Source organism: Bombyx mandarina, chromosome A1 (assembly GCF_030267445.1).
Source record: "Bombyx mandarina strain Sakado chromosome A1, ASM3026744v2".
Taxonomy (NCBI): Eukaryota; Metazoa; Arthropoda; class Insecta; order Lepidoptera; family Bombycidae; genus Bombyx; species Bombyx mandarina.
The window spans coordinates 17710826-17725680 of NC_143234.1; the positions used below are offsets into that span (position 1 = coordinate 17710826).

Here is a 14855-nt window from a genome sequence, read left to right on the forward strand (position 1 = left end):
CACCAAGTGCTTTTTGCATTCGAGTCCCCCCCTATTATAATTTTATTGTTCCCTGCTTTTAGCTTGATCTCTTTTAGCTGCTCCAGATACGGCTCGATTGCTTGGTCGGGTTCAAAGTAGAACGAGGCGACTACAATTTCCCAGGCACTGGTTCTCAGTTTGACCACTACAATATTCGCAGTGGTCAGGTCCGGGTGCTGAATCACATCAATTTCGTCATCAAATACAGCAATGGCTGACTTGATGACAGTGTCACCGGGGCTCGTGCACTGGAAAATCCTCACCCCCTTGTAGTCCCTCACTCTACCTACTCTATGGGTAGCGAGTGCCTTGCGCTGCAAGTTTGCTTGGGCCACTAGGAGTTGCTTCTTGCTTGTCATCGACGTTTGCCCAGCTGGAGATTGGACGCCCTGGACCACTTTAGCAATAGGCCACCGTGGCCCGGGCTAGTGTCTCCCACCTCCGTCGGACTGGGCAGCCCTGGCTAAAAGCACAATGGTCAGTTTTTTCCATTTTGGCGTGCACACAATTACAACAGGAGGGGTTCTCGCCCGCGAGCCAGTCCGCGCACTCTGCCCGTATGTGAGGTCCCCCACAGTGACTGCACTTCTCAATTTGTTCGCTGCAGAAACGTTTGCCGTGTCCATACCCCAGGCAGAGAGAGCACTGGACCAATGGTGATTCATCCACCGCCGTCACCCTCTGGAGATCTATCTGCACCGTTTCTGCATCGATCAATCGCCGCCAGATCTTGGGAGAGACCCTCATAACGATATGGTGCGTATGCGGGTTTCTGGCCCGCCTCTTGTAGAGAATCTGCATTCTGTGATCTTTTTCGCCAAGGTCTTTAAGGATGTTTTTGTTCTGGTTTTTCAGGGCATTAAGAATATCCTCATCAGTATTAAACTGGAAGACGTTCCTGAGAATTACCAGCGGGTCCTTGTTCTTGACCTCTTGAACGTTCAGGTGGTCTTCTGCCCTCTTGAGCTTTTCCATTATTATCTCCCTTTCTTTCTCTGTTTTACATCCGACTATGATCTTCCTGTCTTTTGCCTTTCTTACCCTCTCTATTTCAATTCTTCCTTCCTTGGCGTTTATCACTTTTCTTATTCTGTTTAGCACTTCTTCACCAGTTTCTATCTTGGATCACACGTTTCGGATGTCCAGTCAGGATCACTAGTGACCAAGGACATCAATTCGAATCAAATTTGTTTTTAAAATTGACTAAGTTATTAGGGATTGTTAAGTATGTGTGCGTGTGCCTACGCATACGGGGTATTTCAACAAATATAGGGCAGTGTGTTAACAGCAGGCAAGTGTTTCACTCGTGTATACCTCGTATCTAACAGTGGCGACGAAATACGAACCTACCCCGTTTTGTACAAATTAACAAAAAATGTCCGGTGCAATGTTCGGATTATTATCCAGTTTTGACCACAATCTGCAGTCATGGGAAACGTACAAATGCAGAATTTCTCAGTGGTTCGTAGCTAACGACATTAGCAGAACAAGTGATCCTGCAGGGATAAAAATACGAGCGATATTGCTGAGCGCACTCACGGACGCCACGTACAAATTAGCGGCGGATCTCGCGGTGCCGAAGACGTTGACCGATGTTCCATATGAAGACATACTCCGACTATTGGACGACCATTTTACTCCCAAGCGTTGTGGTTTCGGCGAACGTTATAAATTTTACGTGGCGGTACAACAAGAAGACGAGACCTACCCTCAATGGGCGGCCAGGTTGCGCGGTCTGACCGGGCATTGTGGGTTTGCCAACGTGGAGGAAGCTCTCAGAGACCGATTCGTTATGGGGATGTTACCCGGACCTGAACGAGAAAAGTTATTTGCACAGGATCTAACGGCCCTATCGCTGGCTAAGGCGGTTGAAATGGTAGAAAGCGTGCGCAGCGCGCGAGTTGGAGCAACCACTGCAGCAGTACAGGTCGCAACACACGATCAGCTGTTCAAGATGACGCAATCGACGGTGGCAGGCCGGCCGGGGGCGCTTCGGCGGAAGGATGGCGGCAATAAAGTGCAGTGTCAAGTGTGCGGTTATCGTAATCATGATACGTCTCAGTGTCGGTTCGCTAAATTAAAGTGCAAAAAGTGCAATGTCACGGGGCACCTACGTAGGATGTGCAAAAAAATTAATTACTTGGTGGCAAATGTGGTGGATGACGGCGATGACGATGGTGAATGTTTTAATATTAGGTCTGTTAAAGGGGAAGCCATGACAGAGACGGTGACGATTTCGGGGGTCGAATTAAAATTCGAAATAGATAGCGGGTCGGCCGTTACTGCGATTTCTGAACAGACATACAGAAAATATTTTAACAATGTACCATTGTGTAAAACAAAAAAACTATTATTTTCATATACGGGTAATAGTATTATTTGTATTGGAGTAGTACAATTACAGGTCAGTTATGCGAATGAATCACATTTACTATATGTTTGCGTCATACGAGACGGAGGGCCGCCGATTCTCGGTCGCGATTTCATTTCTAAGTTTAAGTTAGAATTATTGCCGATACAATATTGTAAACAAGTAGATGAAAACAATATAATTAACGCGTTGCAATCTCGTTATCCTATGGTTTTTTCCGATAAATTAGGTTTGTTTAACAAATTTAAAGTTAAATTACATTTAAAGGAAGATGCAAAACCGGTTTTTATTAGAGCGCGACCATTAGCTTTCGCTTTAAAAGACAAAGTTGATAAGGAAATAGATCGTTTGGTGGCGGCCGGAGTAGTAAGTGTACCCAAGAAGTAAGTGGTTTAGCTGTTTTGGAAAAATCGTTGATGAATCTTCTGTAATATGAAATTAGGCCTAAAAATGATTTTATATCTTTGCAAGTTTTCGGAACTGGGAAGTTTTTGACGGATGTAATTTTACTGGGATCTGGTTTTAAAGCATCCTCAGTAATGGTATGGCCTAGATAGTTAACCTCTTTTCTTAAAAACTCACACTTATTCGGCTGCAACTTTAAATTAAAGAAACGGAGTTTTTGGAATACTGCTGAAATGTTTCATTTTAGATCATGTGAATAAATAACCATATCATCAAGATAAACAAAGCATCTTTCTCCTTGAAGGCCATTAAGAACATTATTCATAAGCCGTTGGAACGTAGACGGCGCATTTTTCAATCCGAAGGGCATACGGCAAAATCCAAATGACCATGTGGGACGCTGAAAGCTGTTTTACAGGAGTCTTGGGGCTTCATATTAATTTGGTGGAGTCCGGAAACTAAATCAAGGGTTGAAAAGTATTTAGATTTTCCTAACTGATCTAGTATTTCAGTTATATTAGGAATGGGGTATGTTTCACCAATTGTAATGTCATTTAATTTCCTATAATCTATCACGATACGCCATTTCTTTTGACCAGAAGCGTCAATTTTCTTCGGAACTATCCATATAGGAGACGACCAGGGAGACAGAAAAGGTTGTATAATCTTTTGATTTAGCATTTTACTTATTTGTTTCTTGACTTCCTCTTTATGTATTTCGGGAAATCTATAAGATTTGAAATTGATTGGTTGTTCGGTCGTGGTTCTGATTTGATGTTCAATCGCATCAATTGATGATAACTGATCATTGGGTAGATAGAATATATCTGAATACTGTGCACATATGTCTTGTAAACATTCAGATTCCACTGGGTTTAAGTGTGAGGTTCGCAATAGGTTTAGAACTTCTCGAGTCCTATTTAAACAACTTTGTTTATTTCTAGAATTCATTTTAGGATCGTGAGAATTATTTTTAATAGGATATAAAGTAAGTTGGAGATTTGAGTTTAGATTTACCGATTTTTCTGATGTGTTTAGTACTGTAAGATTTATTCTATTGTTGTCTTTTATTTTTACTGCACAATTTGCAATTAAAAGGGAGTCTGAAAGATGTCCATCAAGGATAAGTCCTTCCTTAATTTCGAGATTACGTACAGAGCATTCGATTAACATCTCTGAACGAGGAGGAATATGGTAAATAGGATCATTAAAGGTAAGTTTTATTTTATTGTTACCTATGTAAAATAGGTTTAGGTTATAGTCAACGTTACATTGAAAATGGGTTAATAAATTGTTACCTATTATGTCATCATAGGCTAAGTTAATTTTATCTACAACGTGAAATTGGAAAGAAATTGATTCTTTACCAAAATTTAATTTCAAGTCTAATTCGCCTAGAGTCGGTATAGCGTTTTTATCATTATTGCTTATGCCTTTTAATTTTATAATGTTATTCTTATTTAATTTCAAGTGAGGAGAATGTATAGAAGATCTTTTAATAAGGCCGATGGAGGATCCAGTATCGACAAGAAAGGTAAGGGAATCGTAAGAGGCTGAAGTTTTTAGTAATACATGTGGTAAGGATACTTTATTGGGGTCACATGTGATTTCGTAAATGTTGTCATCTATTGTTGATGAATTTTGATTTTTATATGTAGGACTTTTGGGAACTTGAAATTGATTCGGAGGATCGATAGATATAGGAGTTTTAGAATGGGTGTCATTAGTGTTATAGGGTTGTAGGTGGGACTTTACGAGACACCGTTGGGAGTCCTTTAATGGTTTAAATTATTGTATTGCTCAAAATCATTCGGATAATCTTGAAATTGATCATAACGCCTCCGATCATAACGATCACCTTCTTGAGAATTGTATTCTTGAGAGTCATGTTGTTGAGTCTGAATCAGCTATCTGATTATCATCATTGTTTATAAGATAGACGCGATTGTTCCGATTTGGTGAAGGTTTTTGATTGACTTGATTTGATTTGATTCTATCTTGAACAAATTGTGGGGGTCGGTTAATCATTTGATGTTGAGCTTGATTGTTTGAAAATTGTTGTGGTTGACGAAAGTTAGTGCTATGAGAATTATTATATTCTCTTTTCTTACAGTTTTCGATAGTATGACCCTGATATTTGCAGTATCTACAAACTGGAACTTGAACTCGATTAATAGGTTGTGGTGTGTTATTGACATTGTGTATAGTAGGTCTAAACCGTTTGATCTTTGAGGAGTTCGATGTGTCATAGAATTATTTTGTGTGCTATTTACGTTGCGTCTAAATAAAAGTCTTTGAATTTTTTCTTCCGATGTTGCAAAGTTAATGGCGCTATTAAGAGTTGTAAGATTTTTACCGCGAACAAGATTAGAAATATTAGGTTTAAGACCAAGCAAGAAAGTATGAAGAGCTAGATCTTCCATGGCCGCGAGACGACCTGCTAATTCAGTTTTCTTTTTATTTGATAACGTAACTTCGGTTAATAGCTTAGATAAGCAAGTTTCTAAACGAAGGGCAAATTGAGCGACTAATTCGCTAGGTAATTGATGACACTCCTGAAGATCTGAAAGTAAATGCGCATAATGCTTTGTTTCTCCAAATTGATTCTAAAAATTCACTTAATTGGTTCCAGTCTGCGAATTATTTTATAGAACAAGCTGTTTCAGCCTTACCTTCGAGTTGGGATAATATGTATTTGAGTAGAATAGGTTCTTGAGATTCTGTAGCTAGATCAATAGCACTTTTACATATAGACAAAAATGAATTTAATTTATCTCTAGAGCCATCAAAAGGCTTTATGAATTTAAATAGTGCACTAATATGAACACGTTCGGCTTCTTTTTCACCTTTTACAGACATTTTATTTATTTAAAATACAACAAAATAGAGCAAAATTTGTAAACGAACAAAAATATAATGCAAAAATTAAACTTGGATTCGATACGGTGTAATAGACGGTCACGAGTTGAGCTACTAAGGTTTCGTATTACTGTACTGATAAGCTCGTCTGGATATAATTTACAAGTGACGCTTTTTATGTGTCGTTCACGAACATTAATTGTTAATGAATATAATTACGAGTACTGATCGCTAAATATTAAGTATTTTTGGGTCTCTTCTGTAGATGTTGTTACCGAATGTGACGTCAATAATAAAGAACTAATACACAGTAATGAAAGACACCGTTTATTCCATAAGATAGTACATGTGTTTACATAATGACCGGCGCCGGGCAACTGGTGCAGCGTAATGCAATAATTGCATGCGCAAGCGCTTACGTGTCCCTACAATATTCCTTCCCTTAAAAAAAAGAAATTGTTACAATTTATATTAATTTTTTAAGTTTAAAACTATATAATATACCATCTTAGTAGTTAACAACGCACTGTGTCATAGCAGCGGGTGCCGAGTCATCGGTAATGTAATGCGACGAGGTGCACGAATCGCAAGTACAAACTACGTTCACAAGAATTATTACCTAAACAAAACACAGTTAACAATAACATACCTCGTACAATTGCCTCTCTTTTGGGGCATTAATTACATAAATGCTAACTTAATAAATAAAATAGTTATTAATAAACACTTCAAATATAATCACTTAAAATCACATAACATACCTCGTACAATTGCCTCTCTTTTGGGGCATTAATTACATAAATGCTAACTTAATAAATAAAATAGTTATTAATAAACACTTCAAATATAATCACTTAAAATCACACTTTAAATATAACCAGCCGGATCAGCTGCGATGGTGGCGGGCTGCTGTTGTACAGTTTGTATCCTTTTTTTTTTTTTTTTTTTTTTCGGGTAGAGGGCCGAACCTCCTACGAGGTCCCCGCGCAAAAGGGGCGCGCGGGGTATGTGAGACTCTACGATCTGCATGGTGTTGTGAGCAGACCGCGGGCCCAAGGATTTTAGGGCCCACCCACGAAACGACTCCCCTGCACTCTTACACCCGACGTCCGATCCCCTCCGAGGTCAGAACCCGGATGAGGTAGGGGGGCTACCGCGGTCAACACTACAACCAGACGGCGCGGCTCACCCCAAGGACGCCCAGCCGACTGAGCCTTCGAGGCGAATCGAAGGCTCTGAAACGTCGGCCGTCTCGGTACGGCAGCCCGTCGGGCCGCCCGGACGGTGCCGCTGGTGTCCCGGAATACCCCGCTGGACCAGAACCAGCCTGCCGGGTCAGGACGCGATACATAGGTAACAATAAAATAAAACTTACCTTTAATGATCCTATTTACCATATTCCTCCTCGTTCAGAGATGTTAATCGAATGCTCTGTACGTAATCTCGAAATTAAGGAAGGACTTATCCTTGATGGACATCTTTCAGACTCCCTTTTAATTGCAAATTGTGCAGTAAAAATAAAAGACAACAATAGAATAAATCTTACAGTACTAAACACATCAGAAAAATCGGTAAATCTAAACTCAAATCTCCAACTTACTTTATATCCTATTAAAAATAATTCTCACGATCCTAAAATGAATTCTAGAAATAAACAAAGTTGTTTAAATAGGACTCGAGAAGTTCTAAACCTATTGCGAACCTCACACTTAAACCCAGTGGAATCTGAATGTTTACAAGACATATGTGCACAGTATTCAGATATATTCTATCTACCCAATGATCAGTTATCATCAATTGATGCGATTGAACATCAAATCAGAACCACGACCGAACAACCAATCAATGTCAAATCTTATAGATTTCCCGAAATACATAAAGAGGAAGTCAAGAAACAAATAAGTAAAATGCTAAATCAAAAGATTATACAACCTTTTCTGTCTCCCTGGTCGTCTCCTATATGGATAGTTCCGAAGAAAATTGACGCTTCTGGTCAAAAGAAATGGCGTATCGTGATAGATTATAGGAAATTAAATGACATTACAATTGGTGAAACATACCCCATTCCTAATATAACTGAAATACTAGATCAGTTAGGAAAATCTAAATACTTTTCAACCCTTGATTTAGTTTCCGGATTCCACCAAATTAATACGAAGCCCCAAGACTCCTGTAAAACAGCTTTCAGCGTCCCACATGGTCATTTGGATTTTGCCGTATGCCCTTCGGATTGAAAAATGCGCCGTCTACGTTCCAACGGCTTATGAATAATGTTCTTAATGGCCTTCAAGGAGAAAGATGCTTTGTTTATCTTGATGATATGGTTATTTATTCACATGATCTAAAATGACACATTTCAGCAGTATTCCAAAAACTCCGTTTCTTTAATTTAAAGTTGCAGCCGAATAAGTGTGAGTTTTTAAGAAAAGAGGTTAACTATCTAGGCCATACCATTACTGAGGATGCTTTAAAACCAGATCCCAGTAAAATTACATCCGTCAAAAACTTCCCAGTTCCGAAAACTTGCAAAGATATAAAATCATTTTTAGGCCTAATTTCATATTACAGAAGATTCATCAACGATTTTTCCAAAACAGCTAAACCACTTACTTCTTGGGTACACTTACTACTCGGGTCAACTCGTTAGTAGTGTGACCCGAGGCGACCCGAGCCCTTTCAATAAGGAGATTCAACGAGCTTAACGAGCTCATTTTCAGCTACCTACCATGAGTTGGCTACTAAATTAAACGGGGCCAAGTACTTTTCGGTATTGGATGCCAATTCAGAATATTGGTCTTAGACAGTTTGGGGTTTGGAAAGTTAGTTAAGGAGAGTGCCGATTTATGTACATTTATTACGACGTTTGGGCGATATCAATATCTAAGATTACCGTTCGGATTGAATTGCGCACCAGAAGTGTTCCATCGGTACATTGTTAATGACCATTTTCAATTGGTTTAATATAGCCGTACTAATCTTATTGTCATACAAATCCGGAAGAGACGCACGTGATAGCATACATGTGCTTTCCCGGTTTATTTATTTATTTATTTTATTTATTTCATTTACATCAGATTTTGCATCCATATTACACTCATTAACATTTCATTTGTACTAGAATTAAATAAAAACAATAACTACAATCTCGGCCTAAAACAAAATCAATAATAATAATAATTAAAACAAAAAATCAAATAATAATAATAAAACACAAACTCAAAATTTACATCAAAACTACCTTAACTTAAAGGCTGGTTTGGATCCAGAGTGCTCAACATGCACACGTGTCCAGTATTGCATTATTGGCAGTCCAGATTCATTCGTGAGGCGAACAGCCGTAGGTAGCTGTTGCGACTGACCCGCACGCGGCGAATCAGGGAAGCAATTCGTTTGCGAATGATTGCTGCGAAGCTATCTAATATAAGTAATTATCAGATCGTAGCCTTCTAATTTTAACAATATTGAGTGGCCTTTTAAAAACACTTTTAAGAGATGTATGGTCAATTTCTATGACTACATGCCTTTTACCATAAATGTACTGGTGAATTTTTTCACAAGCAATGACAATAGCTAATATTTCTTTTTCAATCTGAGCGTATCTCTGTTCTATGTCGGTGAGTGTGCGCGAGTCGTACTCGACCGGGCGGCGGCACTGCATCAGTACCGCGCTAAGAAGAGGAGTGTAGATAACAATGAAACTACTAGTGATATGGAAGAAGAGGGAAATGAAAGTCAGGAAAGGCGAAGTGAGGAAACAAGTCAAGTAAACGCAAATACAATCGAAACCACTGAAATACGTCCCCCTCAACGAAAGAAAAGAAAAATGCCAGAAGAATGAATAATTGATTTAATAGAAAAAAGCATCGAGTCACGACAAAGTTTTAATAATGAATTTTAAGAAAATAGTATTGCCAAGAGGACGATAAACTTTTTTGTTTGTCGTTGTATAAAAAACTAAAAAAAAGTACCAGAAAATTGAATTGCTCCAACTGATATAAAAAGGACAAGCTTTAACGCCTGTTGTTCGCTTTAGTACTCAGAACATTGTACCTTCGTATTGGCAGTATAAAACCCCGCAAGGATATTTTACATCATTTTATTTTACTCTTTTATTTCTTCTTACATCATATTATTTTATTTCATCTGGGTTTCTGGTTGGGTCTGCTGTCATTCCGGCCGCGTCACCATCACCAACATCGCAATTTAGTTCTGGCTCGCAGTGATCTAATGTGATTGAAAATATATATGCCGATTTTGAAGAACAATAAATATATCTTACCTCAAAGTTTCAGCCAAGTTTTTTCTGGTGACACGCTTGCTTTCATGTGTGTTTCAGAGCTTCAATATCTTCCCTGATCAGTCCAATTAGTTCACCAAAAGATTTTATGGATATTCTCAAATAGTTGAAGAATTTTCCATATTGAACATTCTTAATTTAGGATATAATGTTACGAACTGGCCATGTACTTGTCGGTCACTTAATATTAGGTGTACCCAATACTGCCTTTTTCTTTCCTTTTTTTTTATGAACAACCACAGTAAAACACATTGTGGAGAGGAATTGTTTAAGATGATCCATTCATCTCCTTTTTATCATCGCACCTTCCGCCATCGGAGCAGAGTTCATCCATATTACCTGGACCCGCTGCGTTCATCGACGGTGCGTTTCCAGAGGTCTTTTTTGTCACGCACCATCCGGCTATGGAATGAGTTCCCTTCCAGGGTATTTCCCGAGCGCTATGACATGTCCTTCTTTAAAAGAGGCTTGTGGAGTATTAAGCGGTAGGCAGCGGCTTGCCTCTGCTGCATTACTGAAGTCCATGGGTGACCAGTCACCATCAGGTGGGTCGTATGCTCGTCTGCCTACAAGGGCAATAAAAAAAATTAAAAAACAGCTCTTCGTCGACTTCCATTTTCAAACTGACGCTCCGCGTTTGCAAATCGCTTAAGGCCTAGGCCGCACTACGGTTTTTTTTCTGGGAGCGGTAAACCGCTATAATCGCGAAACCGTTTAAGACGCACACACTACAATTATTAACCGTAAATTTGACCGCGATTTTCACGGGTTGAAGATGGATTTCCAAAAAACAGTATGTATTGTTGTTCTGGTAAATAGAAAAAAGATTTCAACGAAAATTTCACAAATCGTCCGGGTGAAAACTATTACAATTTTTGCGGTTTCAATCCTGCGTGTCTGAACTAACGCTAAGGGCCTGGCTACAGCTACTGGCGGTGCGTTGCGAGGCGCGGCGGGCGGCGTGATTTGCGGCGGTATGCCACAGCTAGACTAGTTGTGACGGCGGCGGCGTCAGAGGTGCACGTATTTAGAGAGCCCTATCAAATATCCCAATCAAAAGTGGCACGATAAACCCTTGAAATAAGTGCGTTCTTAGCTGAAGATATTATTCAATCAAGAATAGGAGCGCACCCAGTTAGAAAAGGAGAGAACAACTATCCCGATAAATAGATTATTAATATAATGAAGTCGTCGTGGCCTAAAGGATAAGACGTCCGGTGCATTCGTATCGAGCGATGCACCGGTGTTCGAATCCCGCAGGCGGGTACCAATTTTTCTAATGAAATACGTATTTAACAAATGTTCGCGATTGACTTCCACGGTGAAGGAACAACATAGTGCAATAAAAATCAAACCCGCAAAATTATAATTTGCGTAATTACTGGTGGTAGGACCTCTTGTGAGTCCGTACGGGTAGGTACCACAGCCCCGCCTATTTCTGCCGTGAAGGAGTAATGCGTTTCGGTTTGAAGGGTGGGGCAGCCGTTGTTACTATACTGAGACTTTAGAACTACATCTCAAGGTGTGTGGCGGCATTTACGTTGTGTATGTCTATAGGCTCCAGTAACCACTTAACACCAGGTGGGCTGTGAGCTCGTCCAACAATCTAAGCAATAAAATAATAAAAAAATGAAACACGAAAACGAATACAAGCGGCCGGACTTGCGGTTTTTACCTGCGACTGATTTTAAAACCGTAAAATGTTACAAAATTGTCGCGGTAAGAAACCGTAGCAAAATTTGTAATTAGTAGAACTAAGTGGGCGCACACGCACTATGCGTTAACCATTTTTTCAGGCATATATTATGTAGGTTGCAAACATATCCACAAACTCTTGCATGTGTGTTGAATTGTTTCACTTAGAGTTGTTGTGCCGATCAAATACTCAAAATACAACAACTTCATACTATTTTCACTGGCAAGATACTTGAAAAAACAACATTTAATTATTATATTTTTATTTTTGTTACAGGTAGTACAATATAAAAGAAATGAAAGCATATGCGCGACAATTTTTCTAAAGAATTAGCTATGCAACGTGGTAAATCTGGTCAAGGTACTCTATAAAAGAAAAAGTACGTTAATTTCTATTCTCTGTTGTTTGTGGTACCATCTTTACAAAAAAGGGAGACGGGCAGCAATATCGAATCTACTTCACGACATAATCCTGATCTATCTGAAAACCTTCCACTAACTAATATTAATCAAACCCCATCCTGTAAGAAGGCTTCCAAAAGCCGAAGTAACTGTGAAGATTATGAACAAAAATTGTTGATTTTTTTTAATACAAAGCAGAATGCGTGTGAATATGACGAAGATATAAACTTTTCACAAATGATTGTACTAATGTTACGGAAACTTAATGATGATCAGAAACATTTTGCCAAAGTAGAAATTATGAATATTTTGCAAAAAGCTAAATCTAGAAAGATTCGAAACACATTCCATTCGAAACACCAATTCGTAATCAAAAATCAAAATCACATTTGTTATTCACGCAAACGTCGTCTCCGCAATCATATTATACATAATCCCCTTCTCCACCTCCAATCATGGCGATAATGTCACCAGTTTCAACACCAATGCGACAACTTGTGTCAGGACCTGCAAAACAAACCATCTATTTGCCACTTAATACTTCTGTTCCATCAACATTACAAGCACCCGTGCATTTCCTTCAAGAACTCGAGTAACAACAACAACAATGGCAATATATATGTGACGGCGTTAATGATATTTATGTTATATAGCACGTGCAATAGGAGTGACTCACACAAGCCAGGTGCGCCGGCCGTGTCGTTCCACTCGTAAACAACAGCTGCAACAGAAGTGACTCATAAGCCAGCTGCGCCGGCTAGTATAAAAAGGCGGAACGTGCCTTGAAATGAACATTCGTTCGACTGCGTTTTCCCGGTGCACTTACTATATCGTTGTTACGTTGTGTGATTCAGTGACTGTTGTACGTACTGGTTAAAGTTGGACAAGTGTTAAAGTGAATTGTCAAGTTAACATATTGTTGATTAAATTAGAAATCAAAGGTGACTTCGTTTTACTTGGTGTTCAACAAAATAATATCTACCCTCAAGCCAACATCAGAAGTGAGATCAGAACTCTACTCTCACTGGCGTGACGTGTTTGAACATGTTCGAAGTACAGCAAAAAAAACATGATGCAGATCAGAATACTAGTAGTGGTACGCCACAAGAGCGTGAATGCAGCATACGTAAGTCGTGTAATAACGTCTCTGTTACCTCGATGGAAGATCTGAGCCACGAAGAAATCGTCACATCTTACGTTCTGGCTCATGTTGCCCAGTTTGACTGTCGACTTCATCACATGGCATTTACTAACGGAAATACAACACGTAACAAGCTATTGCAAGAAATTAAGGCAAGTGCAAATCTCAAGTGAAACTTCGATCGCAATAATGGATCTGTCATGACGAGTGGGTAGTTCCGACTCGAATCGTTTTTAAGCCAATGACTACTGCTAGAGTTACATGGTACTAGTACAGTAAACCAGGACATGAGACTGTGAATTGTCGCTGAAATTTTAGAATCTACTCGATTCAATACCAATAACCTACACGTTCGATGACTTCGGGCTCCAGCAAGCAAGCAAACAAGAAAGCAAGCAAGTTTCCGTGGGGAAGAAAAATTGACACATCTGAAGTCGTCGTGACCTGTAAGATAAGACGTCCGGTGCGTTCGTGTCTGGCGATGCGGCGGTGTTCGGGTTCCGCTGGCGGATGCAGGTTTTTCCGGTGAAGTGCGTGCTTGTGCGTGCTTGACATGTGTTCGCGGTTGGCTTCCTCAGTGTGGGAGTAACATCGTGTAAGAGAGGTGGAACCCGTAAAATTGTAGTTTGCGTGGTGGCTGGTAAGATTTGTTGCGGTAAGAAGTTTGCATGGTGGTAAAATGTCTTGTGAGTCTGCACAGGTAGCCGGAGGTGAGACTTCCGCGGTCGCGGCCCACCCAGTCCGCGAGAACCGGGCAGATCGCCTCGACGGTATGGAGGCCGGCCGACGGGTCCGCCAAACGACGAGACCACGCCTCCAGCACGGACTGCCGATATTGGAGCCCCCGCGCTCCGGCTGCACTTGCGCTAGGGCGCGCCGCCTCGTAGGAGACTGTGAGCAAAACCTGAACAACCTCCTCATCCGTGGGCGCCCGGCTCTCGCCTGCAAGTCAGCTGTTACGTGTGCGGTGATGCGAGTCATGTAGCTTCTGGGTGTTCCATGCGCTACAAGAAGAAAAACGGACACTGCTCCAGGTGCTGTGGCAGGTGCAACCAGAGACGTCAACGTGTGTTCCAGAGCTTCAGTGTGTTACAGATAAGTGGTTTTAGCTTCCCCTTTATGTTCCATTCAGGGTCAGAATGTAGTCTTATAAAACAAAGTCATAGTAATTTATTCAACGGTAAGCGGTTTCATGAACAAGTCACTCTTTGATCTGAAAGTAACTTAGACCCAATCATGATGGTAAGAGCACTTAGGGGATATTCAACTCGCCCTTAATAGTGCACGTTGTCGAGTAACAGGGTTTACTCCAATAGAATAGACGTTTGCCGTTCAGGGTAGTTCACTTGAAATATCTTAAAGCTTCAACAGAGTGATAATCCCTCTAGATTAGATCTTGATTTAGCACGGTCGAAGACCGGCGAAAACATAAAAAAGGGCACAAACAGAAGCTTGGTTTAGTCGAGGCAAAGCTAAAGTCAACCTCTTTTCCGCTGGGGATTTTGTTTTCGTAAGTTGACCGAAAATGTAAAGGTCCCTTCAACATTCAGTTTTGGAAAACGATAGGTATAAATTGAGACATGTAAATAGTTCTAATAGAGTGTACAAATTTCCCCATGAAAACTTACGTGAAATACCTCGAGGCCCGTCAGGCCTACTAGAAA

General features: G+C 40.2%; 1 pseudogene across 1 annotated transcript; it reads right to left on the reverse strand.

Annotated features, from left to right (window-relative positions):
- Window positions 1–4681: 4681 nt before the first annotated feature.
- On the reverse strand, window positions 4682–14502 carry LOC149499601 (uncharacterized; annotated as a pseudogene). The gene has a single exon (XR_016325697.1). The product of XR_016325697.1 is annotated as an uncharacterized LOC149499601 (transcript).
- Window positions 14503–14855: the final 353 nt, after the last annotated feature.